Here is a 13,342-nt window from a genome sequence, read left to right as displayed (position 1 = left end):
TTTCAAACTTCTAACAGTTGCTACCTCTAGAAATTGGAATGAGGCCAGTAAACAAAACATGTTCACATTTAACTTTATATGCTTATACCTTCATGTGTGTTTGAACTTTTTCAGCCTGAAGTTCCAAAAGTTAAGTATCCCTCCTGTAACAGCATATGATGATACTGGTCTGTGTACAGCTTGTCTCTCACTTCATGGATTTATGGATGCACGATTGCCTTCTGCGTCCATCTGTCATCCCATTCACCTTTCCCTATAGCCGGCTTTTCTAATGTGTTTAAAATAGATCCGTCCTCGTGCTGGTTTTTTCTCTTTTTTTTTTTAGATAGAGTCTTGCTCTGTCGCCAGGCTGGAGTGCAGTGGTGCAATTTCAGCTCACTGCAATGTCTGCTTACTGCAATCTCCACCTCCCAGTTTCAAGCGATTCTCCTGCCTCAATCTCCCGAATAACTGGGATTACAGGTGTGCACCACCACGCCCAGCTATTCTTTGTATTTTTAGTATAGACAGCGTTTCACCATGTTGGCCAGGCTGGTCTCGATCTCCTGACCTTGTGATCCACCCACCTCGGCCTTCCAAAGTGCTGGGATTACAGGCGTGAGCCACCGCACCCGGCCGTGCTGATGTGTTTTTAGTTTATGTAAATGGTACTGTGTTACACACTCCATTTCTGCCTTTCAGACTCAGCACTGTGCCTTCCTGCTGTCCACACTGCAATGCCTGCAGCTTGTGGATTACCTCTAACTGCCCATGTGCTCCCTGCACGTTACCCGTCCCCTCACCCAGGAACGGATGTCTGAGTCCCCACTCCCTACCTCCTCAAACAGTGTCACAAGAAAAAAAGCCTCACACCTGTTTCTGATGGAGTTAGGTGTGATTTCTTTGGTATAGGAGCCCAGGAGCAGAACTGCTGTGTAAATGAGTACACGCATATTTAATTTAACTAGGCACTGGCAGACATTTCACATTTACAAGAAAATACTAAAAAGAGCATTAATATGTTTTTAAATTAAAGAAAACAGTTTAAATTTCTGGAAAAAGAAAAAAGACTTGATTTATGGAAACTTTTTTAAAAAATTAAGCTATCATTCATTCTTTACCACAAAACACTCTTGCCATATACTACAAAAATGAAAATGTTCTCTAGTGAATCACGATTTTAGAAAGAGAATATATTTCTCTTTCTCAGGGCTTCCTGTTTCCTGGTGGGGAAGGTAGAGAGAATTTGAATTCATGTTACACCCAGTGTGACCCAGGAGAGCTCAGTTTTGGTACCCGGGGCGTCACCTGAGGACGTTGACTGGACCTAGAGGATGAGAGATTTATCCAGGTCATAGGTAGTGGTGAAGGGTGCTGAATTAGAACATATTTGGCATCAATATATGCACAATTGTCTCAAGTTGTTTTATAGTATAAAAGCTAGATACCAGACCGGCTGGTTCGAAACTGGACACCTGGCAGCTCTAAAAAATTCAATTTTCTTCCTTAAAAAAAAAAAATCACACCTACAGGTATTGTATGTATCTCAGCTTCCAAGTTACATTATGGTAAGTTGTGGCACAAAGAATTGAAAAATAAAATAGAAAACAGATAATACTGCCCTGGCTGAATGCCACTGTGAGAGGAATCTTATGAACGATTAGACAGTGTTGAAAATCACAATTGTTTTACAATTTGTAACATAAACATACTGCATAACATCCTGTGAGAAAAAATTATTTCTGTAGTTCTATTTCATGAACTTCTTCATAGTTAAACCATTTCTGCTTCTGAATGGTTCTCCTAATCCTAGCTTCAAAATATCAGTGTGTCTATTCTTTTTGCCCTCTCTGAGCATAGATTCTGTTTCTGCCAACGAGGACACCTCAGGCTGATGCCTAAAGAGGTCAGCTTACTTGCCCCAATGCCTCAGTGACTTCATTTTTCCTAAATCCCCTTTTCAATTAGGCTCCACGGGTGGAGCTTCTTTGTCTAGTTCAGGCTCAAGACAAGCATGTTCCCCTAACTCTCACCACCTGGGCATGATGGGAGGTAGAATGTGTATGTGTGTACGTGTGTCTGCACACATTGATCTGCATGTGTACAGTCTACATTTTCTTTCATTCATTCATTCACTCATCAATTCATTCCTTCCATGGTTTAGGCTCCACTCACTTCACAAAACCTGGAAGGCAGAATAAGAAGATGAAAGGATGCGGCCAGGCACGGTGACTCATGCCTATAATCCCAGCACTTTGGGAGGCCGAGGTGGGCAGATCACCGGAGGTCAGGAGTTCGAGACCAGCCTGGCCAACACGGTGAAACCCCATCTCTACTAAAAGTACAAAAATTAGCCAGGCATAGTGGTGAGCACCTGTAATCCCAGCTACTCAGCAGGCTGAGGCAGGAGAATCCCTTGAAGCCGGGAGGTGGAGGTTGTGGTGAGCCAACATCACACCACTGCACTCCAGCCTGGGCAACAGCGAGAGACTCCATCTCAAAAAAAAAAAAAAAAAAAAAAAAAAAGACAAAAAGATACAACCATCAATCGCCATTCAGTCTGCTTCATATCAAAGATGAGCTTTATACAAATGCCTATCCAACGAATCAGACACAACTTCAAGTTTTTATTTTGCCGCCTCTTCATCATGATGACAGAATTCCAAGTCTCTTTCCTGTATGAACTATTAGGAATCGGAGGTTAGAACTCAAATCTAAGCATATTCTCAATTCTTAACCCATAGAGCATCATAAGCTTTTGACTGCTCAAAGAGTAAATTTTGATTACTTGTTCCTGACAAAGGGATCCTGGAATCCCAGGCAGCAAGTGCCTAATGCAGATATGCTTGGAACCTTAAAGTAACAGGATATGTTTAACATGCCATCCTGTTGGCCTTATTATTAAAGGAAGCAGCCTCCTGTGGCTCTGTTCTTTGTACTAAAATGCCTCTGCTGTATAGCTCTGGAGATGATGCCTCCTGATCTATGACACCGGACTTCCCATCTCCAGAGACACTGCTCTCCATGTGCCCACAAATATGGGTGCTTTGTCTCTAGACGAGACAGACGAGCAGTTTGTAGCCTGGACAGGGAACAAGTGCTGGGTGGTGACGTTCCCTTCCAGCCTAAGCCAACACAGCCTGGCTCTGAGATGTGAGCCACTTGGTAAGGGAGGTAAATGGCTTGAGCTCCGGATGGGTGGCCCTGGACAACTAGAGAGGCACCCCTGTGTTGTAAGAGACATCAAGCTGTGATAACATGAAATGAGTTCCCAGTTGCTGGGAAAATGAGACCATGTCCTCCATGCAGAATCAGCGTGATAAAAGCCCTTGTCTTATTAGGTGGGAAGATGACCAGATAGCCTCAAATTACTTCACCAGTTCCAGGATTCTACCTACAAATAGAGGATGCCCCACACATTCAAGGAGCTGAAATGTTTAACATCAAAGAAAGAAGCCTCAAGAGAGATGGGTAGAAATGACCTCTGCAGTCAGACTCTATGAATTAAAGAAAAGCAAACCAACACATACGCAAACACATGAGCAAGGAAGACTGTTTCCCCAACGCTCTTGTACGTTTTCTAGTGTGATACTTTCGGGGGTTTTCAACCCTCTTTTTGCATTTTTGGATACCCATAGTAAGCAATAAGACAGTGAAAAGAAAAGATCAATGCTTCATGGAGCTGAGTTAAAACTAGCAAAGTAAAAAACGTCAAGACAAATTTCACCTACCAGCATGCTGTGAGGGCTAGATAGTATTGTGGGATTGTACAAGATTTGGGAGAACCAGACAGATGACTTTTTGTTTTGATGTCTTTAAAGTATTTATCTTGAAGAGGAAAAGAAAACAAATGTCTTAGTATGTTACAATTTTGGGCTGTATAAAGATCCAGTGAAATGAGAGAATTCAAGAGTGAACTACAAAAAAATCTTTCTTCATAAAGAGAGAGGTAAAAGAGTAGAAAGTTAATCGATTTGAAATATTTCTCTCTCTAATTCAAAACACGTTTCTCTAAAAGTGTTCTTATGTCTGAAAAATACACATCACTACTTTTCTGAATTTAAAAATGCTGGTTTAAAAAGTAAAGGGGCACAGTTAAGCTATGTATTTATTAAATATATATGAATCTGACTGCTTGCTAGATCATTTATTACATATAAAGTTCCAATTTGGGAAATTCTTATAAGTTTAATTAGGTCTTTTTAATAAAAAACTAATTTTATTAAAACTTTAAAATACAAGTAATGTTTTATTCAGACTTCCAAATTCAAGCAATTTAGCAAAAGGTTCAAACATCTGCTTCCAAAGCAAGCTTAGCAAAAGTTAGACTACGAAATTGTTTCTCCATCCTCACTCAGATACCATGTAAATGTAGAGAGCTTGCTGGGAATGAACGGGAAGGCTCCTAGGTTTCCAGTAAGTCACAAATAAGCAAACAGCCTGAGAGGAGTCGATGGAATTTGTAAAGCTAAAACAGCACCTTAGGGAGAAAGCTCAGCTCCGCCTTTTACAAACAGGAAAAATGAATGGAGAAAGGTGAAGTGTCTCCCCAGCGGCAGCCTGCAGGCCCCTGGCGGAGTCTGGCTGGGCTGGGAGCCTGGAGCTCCACACCTTCTGAGGCTCCTCCCTCTCCAAGGATCTTCTCCTGGCTGACTGCTCTCCCTTCCAGAGCTCCCAAGAAACTATTTGGGGTAAATTAATCTATCTTTATCTGAAGTGAAATCATTGACAAAAATGTAAATAATTAAGCATATTGTAATTTATTATCCCCAAACCCATCCACACTCATAGGCAGATAAACCTGGAGATTTCCACATACAGATTCCTAAAGTGCCATATGTGTGATGCCATTGTTGAAACTGTTCTAGTGAGATGTCGTTTTTATAACACGCAATTCACTCAGAGTGTACAATTCAGTGACTTTTACACCACAATCGATTTCGGAATATTTATTACCCAAAGGAAGCCCTAACCCCCTCAGCCATCACCTCCATTCAAACCTCCTTTCCACCATAGCCCCAGGCCCGGGCACCCACTACCCCCATCCCCATCGACTTGCCTCTTCAGGACATTTTGTATAAATGGGAACATACAATATATGTGGTCTTTGTAACTGATTCAAGTCATTTTTTAAAGACCTAAAATAAACATTTATTCAAATCTATATTCTTTTTTATTTTTCAGTAATCTAGCTGACTTTTCAATGAGTTCAAACTTCATGTTTCCCAATTTTGAAGATGTGGCTGTAATGTCCTCGGGGGCGGATAAACGTTTGGCTGGACTGGAAGGTGCTCTCTCTGAAAAGAAATGAACTGTGCCACAGCCATTGTGTATGCTTTTGTGACCCCTGCTGGCAGGATGTAACAGTGTGCTTTCAGAATCAGTTTCTCGAAATTCTTTTCCTATCTTAAATTTTAAAATAATGAATAGAGCACGTGACTATTAATGGGGATAAAACGTAATTAAAGTTGGTTGCTGTGTGTACATATCCTGTTCTTTTCCTAGAAATTATAAAGCTGCAGGCTGCTCCTAAAGCTGTTATTAAAACCCTGTCCAAAGTGCTGCTTACTTAACACTTTCCATTTTTCACAAGGAAAATGCTTAATCTGATAGCATTTCATCTCAATCCTAACAAAACCATAAAATCTGAAAGCTGTTTTATTACTGTTCAGAAGAATAAAATACACAAGAGATAAAGATTTTATTAAAACAATGTGTGAAGACTACTAAGAGAAAAAAGAAATATAAAAATACAAAATAGGTATAAATAACAATAAAGTCCCTCTGAGGCTTAGAGGCTTGTGAAAATTATTTTTAGTACAATTATTTAACATATCTATTGCTCTTTGAGTATTTCTCAATTTTAAAGTGGGTTTAAAATTGAAACTTTGATATTTACTAAATATTTTTCCTAATCTTAAATTTCCTATTTTTAATTTAACATAGAAGAGAGAGAAAAAGAAAATAAATTCATAAATAGTTTTCTATGCCCTTCATAATACAACAGATTAGTGCTTCCAGTTTTATAAACATTAAAATTATTTCTGCTTTGAAAAATTCCATAATCCTAGAACTAGTGCTTTAAAAAATCTATGCTTAAAATTATCCGTAGAAATTTAACTATTTTTTAAAACCATTGTCACCAGAAATGGTTTTTATCTTGCGGAAACTTTGAGAACTCTTCAAAAGCGAATGATTTAACACACATTATTGTCAATTTATTTCCTGGTTAAAAAAAGAAAAAAGAAGAAGAAATAACATTTACAGCAGATAAATGAGTTTATTTTATTAGCCCTTCAGTTATTTTACAATTATTTGTATGTCCTAGGTAAGTTTACACAGAGTACCTTGTGCTATTTTATGGAGATTTTAAAACATATTCATGTACCTCCTAAGGCAAAAAAAAAGTTTTTAATCAGTTTATGTATACATAACTAAACTTTTTGAGTTAAAGGATTCAAATTAGGTTACTGTACTCATTTTTATGTTTTTAATAAAATGTCAAAGCAGAAATGTATAGATAAGATATGGATAACAAATCATTGCTCTCGGAAATGCAGAGCTTATATGGTTATAAACATAGGCAACACACAACGAGGAAAGAAACTTTTCCTTGGATCTGCACGTCAGTAAGGCTCTGGCTTTGAAGGCTGACAAAGAATAACCAGGATCAGAAAGCACATCTAGGGACTTTGAACCTGGAGATCTGATCTGTTGTTAGAAGCAAGAAGGAAGGGATGAGGTAGTCTTCATCCAGCATTGGAGAAGAGAGCTAATCGTTTTCAGGATTATCAGAACGCATGTGGTCTATGGAAAACTGAAATGAAGGAGGACTCATATTGATTATTACTCCCATATTTAGTATGTTTCAATACTCACGATTGCAGATAGCTCCGCAGAATGTATTCACATATTTTAATATTAAAAAAAATTCTGAGTAAGAGTCCCTCTTCTTTATCATTACCTGGAAGATTGATCCAAGCTTTGCTTCTTAAATAAAATAGCTTTAATTTCTCATATATTTCAAACCTATGTAGACTATTAGCTTCCCTCATTTTTTGTATTTTTTTAAACATTCACTCAATTGTAGGTGACCTTTCTCTTTGTGATATTGGATCCTACTTTTACCTTGTTGAAAAGTCAGAGAGAAACATAAAACATAGGCAAAATGTGCCATAAGCATTTCTTACTTGTTTTTCACAATTTGTAAGCAGTTAGCTCAACCCATTTTCCTATCCAAAGAAAAGGAATACAAAATTAGAGAATCATTTACTCTCTTGGCCTGGTGAGGCTAAATGATGGTTTCTAGTTGTAAGGGGCTAATGAGAATGGAAGACCTTGTCTTAAAGGAGTTCTACCTTTTCTCAGAAAGTGGCCAATTACCGTTTACGGCCCCAGCACTCTTTGATACTAATCAGTTAATTCAGTCTCCTGGCCCTCAGATATATTGGTGTTTACTCTAGTAAGCAGCACACATTTCAATACGGTGAAACACATGTTTGGCTGAAATCGGATCCTTCTGCTCATCAGCTCCCCTATGCAGAGGTTAGGAAGACAAGACAAAAGATGGTTGGCAACAAACACAGCCAAATTAAGAGCAGTTTCCAAGCGAGTTTCCTTAAAGCAGTAGGGATGTTAGAAATCGGTAGGGGAGAGTTTTTGGTCAAGCAAGTTTAAAAGAGACAGACTCCAGTGGAACATCTGGCAGCATGTGCCCCCCTTCAAGCCCCCACCCTCCTGCGGCTGGCCAGCCGCGTGCTCCAGCGATAGCCCCAATATAATTTCATTGCAGCAGGAAATCTGGAGCCACATCCTGACACTGACAAGGTAATGAGGCACTGCCAGACGCAGTGAGAGTCTCTTGTATCTGCACTGGGGTTTTATGGTTGTAGCTTCCATTTATTATCAGTCTAGATTTGTTACCTGCCTCTATGTCTTGGACAGGACTCCATCACTAGGAGCATTGAAACAGGGAGGCTGAAACAGATGGCAGTCTAAGCATGTCTCCACTCTGGGGGGGCTGTGTTCCCAGGGGTAACTGGGAAGATTCCTAACATGGTCATGATTAAATCTCCCGTTTTATACAATAGACATTTTTGCATTTTGTACTGAACTGATGAAATATGTGAAGGTGATATTTCATGAAAACTCTCTAAGAATATTTAAAATTTATCTTATATGCACATGAATTTAAAAGCCTTGTATGCCATTACAATCACATATATTAAGAAACCTATTTTTTCCTACCCAATGCAAAGTTCGAACCTCAAAGTTTCATTAGCTTACTCTTTCCTCTCTATGGCACCAGAGGATTGGGGATTGACAATACTTCAGGCAATAGGTCCAATGCAGGGCTCAGAGACTTCTCCCTGCTGTCCCCTTAACAGATAAATAACATGGGAAGGAAAGGACCTTTGAAGAAGAAAACTCCTGGAGGCTGGTGCAGAGGCTCCCGTGAAGATGTCATCCTCAGGCAGATTTAACCGTCATCTCCTAAAATTGGATCTACCCACTCTGAGACTCGCTGGACTTGCAGGGTCATCTCAGCACCGCCCCCAACCCCGCGCCTGTCCAGTGGATAACCCGCCCCCAATTCCATACAGTTTGCCAAAGAAAGCAGGGTTATCATAGAGGGAAACAAAGTCATCATCCCAAAAACCATTTGGCAATTACCTGCATTCAGTGGGCATCTAATCAAATCTGCTACTAATTTCTGAAAAAGTCCAGTTATTGGGGCATATAAACCCAGAGCCTTATCATTACATTCTGTTTACACATTCCAGGTCATGAATGCACCTCACAAATTTATGCTAAATGCCTCCTACGCATATGATAAATAATCCTCTAACTATATGTATTGATATACATATATATGCAAAAACTTATGCAATTAATTCATCTCAGTTTTGTTAAAAGTAACAAAATAACTTAGAAATACCATTTTTAAAGAAAATAAGCAGCATATGACCAGATGTAAGGGTCCTGAGATATTCTAAAGTAAACTATGGGAGGTAAACATTGAATAAACTTTCTATTAAATCATCTAAATACATGAATGAAAAATGGAATATGAGTAATGGGCAAAATATTTAAGTAAATGTTACCCATAGAAGGCTTTCAAACTTCATGTTAACTCCTAGATTCTATGATCTACAAATGCCTCATTTTTAAGTGGTAAAACTTACAAATGAAATCCAAAAAAAAAAAGAAAAAAACTAAAGTGAGAAAGAAATTACATCAGTTGCCATTAATGCCATTTTAACAGCTAAGTTGAAATTGAATGTCAAAGAGCTACCATTTATTATACACGTGCTGGCGCTCGTTAAAGCCTGCGTGGAGTACTAAAATGCCCCACGGGGATGCTCAAATCGGGATGTGGTGGTCAGAAAACAAAACCCCTGTTTCCAGCCGTCGACCATCCTGTGGCATGAAATTCCTGGAGCGAATCTTGCTTTTGCGTTTTTATTCACAGCGTTGCCTTGGTTTACATTAGTTCTTTGTTTGCATCTCGGTCGGTTTATTCTTCCATTTCTCCTCTGAAGCAGAGCTGGGGCACTTGCGAAAGAAGAGTGTGAGGTCAGGCACTTGTGCTTGGTTGGCTTGGCCTGGAAGGAGATGCCTGCTGCAGCGCTGGCTTGGAGCTGGGAGGCTTTGGAAGGAGGCAGGATAGAGGAGTCCGACAGCTTCTCAGCTTCTCCTGTTCTTCCTTGGCTTCCTGGTGAGCCTTCTTTATTTGGTAAGAAGTGAAATTTCAGACAGAACTTCAGGCACATATTAAAATGTACGTACAGAAACAAATCCCAAAAACCCAAATATAAACACGTTTGGGATCATAATTATTTTGGATTGTTACCATGATTTCTTTTTTTGTCTTGGTTAAGAAATAAAGAGATAATGTGCTGCAATGGATGAAAACAGACAGATTTTCCTCATAACTTATTTTCCTTTCCAAGAAAATAAAATATCGTAAGTGGGCACATTGTTCAGGAACGCCACACTTCCTTCTCGAAATGAAAACGAATTACTGTCTCCTCATTGTTCCATTACCAAGCCACTGTCAAGAGCTTTCAGAATGGATCTTCTCTCCAAAGCCTGTTGGTGAAATCCACACTGTTTCAAATACTACAGTATTTCTCGTGGTTCTGAGTGAGGCTGTGACCATTTCCATGGTAACCCTCAGCCTTTCTGTTACCACCAATTTGCTGAGAGAAACTGAAATGAGCTGAAACTTCCAAGTCAGCCCTCAGCGAAAGCAAATCAATGCATCCGCCTGAACCGGAGAATGACGAAGCACGACAAGGGCCGGGAAGAGCTGCATGACCGTATTTTTGGCAATCATGTAATTCTCAAGGAAATAGTGCAAAACCTGAAGGAAAAGCAGGTCTCATCAGTAGGTCCAATTCAATGGAAGACTTTGAGCAGAAAATGGAGTCAGTGGAATATAGTGCAGTCTTGTGAAGAATTAGGCCAAGACTTTCTGGACGAGGGGGTTGATAGCTCACCTATGGATTTCCGCCACACACACAATCTACAACTTTTTATGCCAACTTTGTATTCCTCTATGCATTGTAGCAACAGCTACCAGGTCTTGGCAGCAATTTAGACCAGCCTCTCTGCTAGACGCTTTTCATACAATAACTCTAATTTTTACAATAAGCAAGATGTCATTGTCCCATTTCACAGATGAGACAGTCACCTTCTCAATTGCACACAATCGTGCCAGTTCTGGCTCACCCTAGCCTGTCTACTGTAGCAATGTTGCATCATCCAGTGGTGAAATTATAAGCAGTAGCCCAGATCGCTAGCGTGAAGTAGTTTCAAATCCATAGCACGCAAACCCTAATCAGACGGTATAGCACACCCACGACCGCAAAACCTGCTGTGGGTGAGCAGTAGTAGTCTTTAATGTTGGAGGAATGCTCCCCTTAGACTGTTGTCTGTCAAATGCTTGCACTCTGCTAAATAGTATACACACTCAGGGTGTTGAGAAAAGTAAGTGAGACAATGCAGGTGTCCTCCTGACATCATGAGGACCCAGAAGAGCCACGCTCTGGCCTGTGAGGGCCTACTTTAAGGCTACGTTAATGATAAGAAAGTCAATGAAAAATGCATGAAGACACACATAGGATTTTCTTAGAAGACTGACATGAGGAGCTTCTTCCACGAGCATAGGGACATTCTAGAATTAGCAAGCAGCACAAATTGTTTTTCTTTTCTTTCTTTTTTTTTTTTTTTGAGATGGTGTTTCACTCTTGTTGCCCAGGCTGCTGGAGTGCAGTGGCATGATCTCAGCTCACCAAAACCTCCACCTCCTAGGTTCAAGAGATTCTCCTACCTCAGCCTCCTGAGTAGCTGGGATTACAGGCATGTGCCACTGCACCTGGCTAATTTTTTGTATTTTTGGTAGAGACAGAGTTTCTCCATGTTGGTCAGGCTGGTCTCCAATTCCCAACCTCAGGTGATCCGCCCACCTCGGGCTCCCAAAGTGCTGGGATTACAGGTGTGAGCCACCGCACCCGGCCAGTGAGAGATCTCAAACACACAATATTAAAACAAGAAATTTAAGATTTCTTGAGCAACTTAACAATCTTAGAAAATTTGAAATCAGCTAAGTGTTTTATTTTCTCCATTTCTAAATTTGTCAATAAAGTGAATATTTCCCTGGAAAAAAGAAGGAAGAATTCAGAAATCCCAAGGTAGTATTCATAAGTTAATATTTTTGTTTTTCATATCGGCCATAATAGATACAAAATGTCTGTAATCCCTCAAATTCTCCATTGTCAATCTCATTATTGCCAAACCAACTACATCAAGATAACATCACATTGAGATAAATATAATTCAACTGATTTATGTTTGTGCTAGTTAGATAATTTCAGGTTGCAGGGCAATCAATACTCATAGTTTAACAATTATTTGCTATAATCATCACATTAACTTTTATACAAAATGTGCAGACATATTCAAATGCCCTTCAATTGTACAAGAAAGTTTTTTGAAAACATTCAACCTGTACTGAAAGTGATTTTAAAGTTCTGCACATGCGATATAATTTATTAACTCTAAAAGGAAAATGTCAAATCACAAAGCTAAAGAAAAAGTATCGTGGTTCATACTGGCATGCACCGAGTAACAAAACAGCATGTTTGCTGGAAAATTAGGTCTAATGTTAGGCACAGACACTGTGAGAGCAAATAACACCATCATATCTAGCAAATACTGGGAACTAAAAAGCCGTATTATAAAATAACTTTGACTCTTTTAGTGTGAAACATGAAAGGTAAATATAGCAGTAAAACTTTTACAAACAAGCACCAAAATAAAATTGTGAATGAACAAATTCCTGGACAGGATTCAGTATATGTAAAGCAAATATATATATATATTTACAAACAACAGCAAAAGAAAAAAACAGTTTTGAAGGAAGTATAATGTCATGCTTCTGCATGAGTGAAAGCAAACGCAACCCTAAAATTAATACAAATGGGGAAAGAGAATAAAAAATCCTGTACTCCAACAGAAACTGGTATTTCAATTATGATCACAGCTACGTATGTAATATGCAGAATAAATGTGTTTTTTAAAGTTATACAAGTTTCTATCTTTATGCCAAAAGAATGGAAAACAGTCCTCTTCAAAAGCAGGGGACCAACCCTCCCGGAAATCCGCTCTTGCTATGAGACTCCAGGTGACTCCCTTTCATCATCATGGGCTTCTCTTGATTGTATCTTTAGCCATCACTATCTTCTCACAATAAATCTTCCTCCATAGAGCTGGAGACGTTGCTAATTCCACATGTTGAAGGGATTTCACCACTACTTCTAGATCTTCAGCATTCCATGACGTCGTAACCGCTCACCCACATGCCTGACAAAGATGGCCACTTCCTTTTTCCTGTGGGGGGCACTCCACAAGCCCAGGCTTGCACCCACCGGTTCCACTCCTTCCTGAGTCCCTTAAATCGCATTTGGAGAATCACATCTGATGCTTACAACTGGCTTCAGCTTGTCCTGAATGACCGTGTATCTGCCACACACTTGGCACAGACTACCAGAGCTGAGGTCTTAGGAAACCCAACAGGTTGTCTGGGCCTCCCTTTATCTATTAAATATTTCACTCCATCCTCATTCACCCCCCATTTCACATGAGCATGAGCATATGTTCCATTCGAGGTTCTTTTTTGGTGCAATATTTCTTCTCATAATTAGAAATGATGGTCTTTCAAGAAATCAGAGCAACACACTAACACACCTCTGTAGCGTGCGTCCTCATGCCCCACAGTTTTTAACTGCACAGACTGGGGTCTCTTGGAGTTCACTTTTTTTATTTTATTCCTTTTAGGATGTAAATAAGTAGCAAAAGA

Source organism: Nomascus leucogenys, chromosome 8 (assembly GCF_006542625.1).
Source record: "Nomascus leucogenys isolate Asia chromosome 8, Asia_NLE_v1, whole genome shotgun sequence".
Lineage (NCBI taxonomy): Eukaryota > Metazoa > Chordata > Mammalia > Primates > Hylobatidae > Nomascus > Nomascus leucogenys.
Note: the sequence above shows the minus strand (reverse complement) of the source record.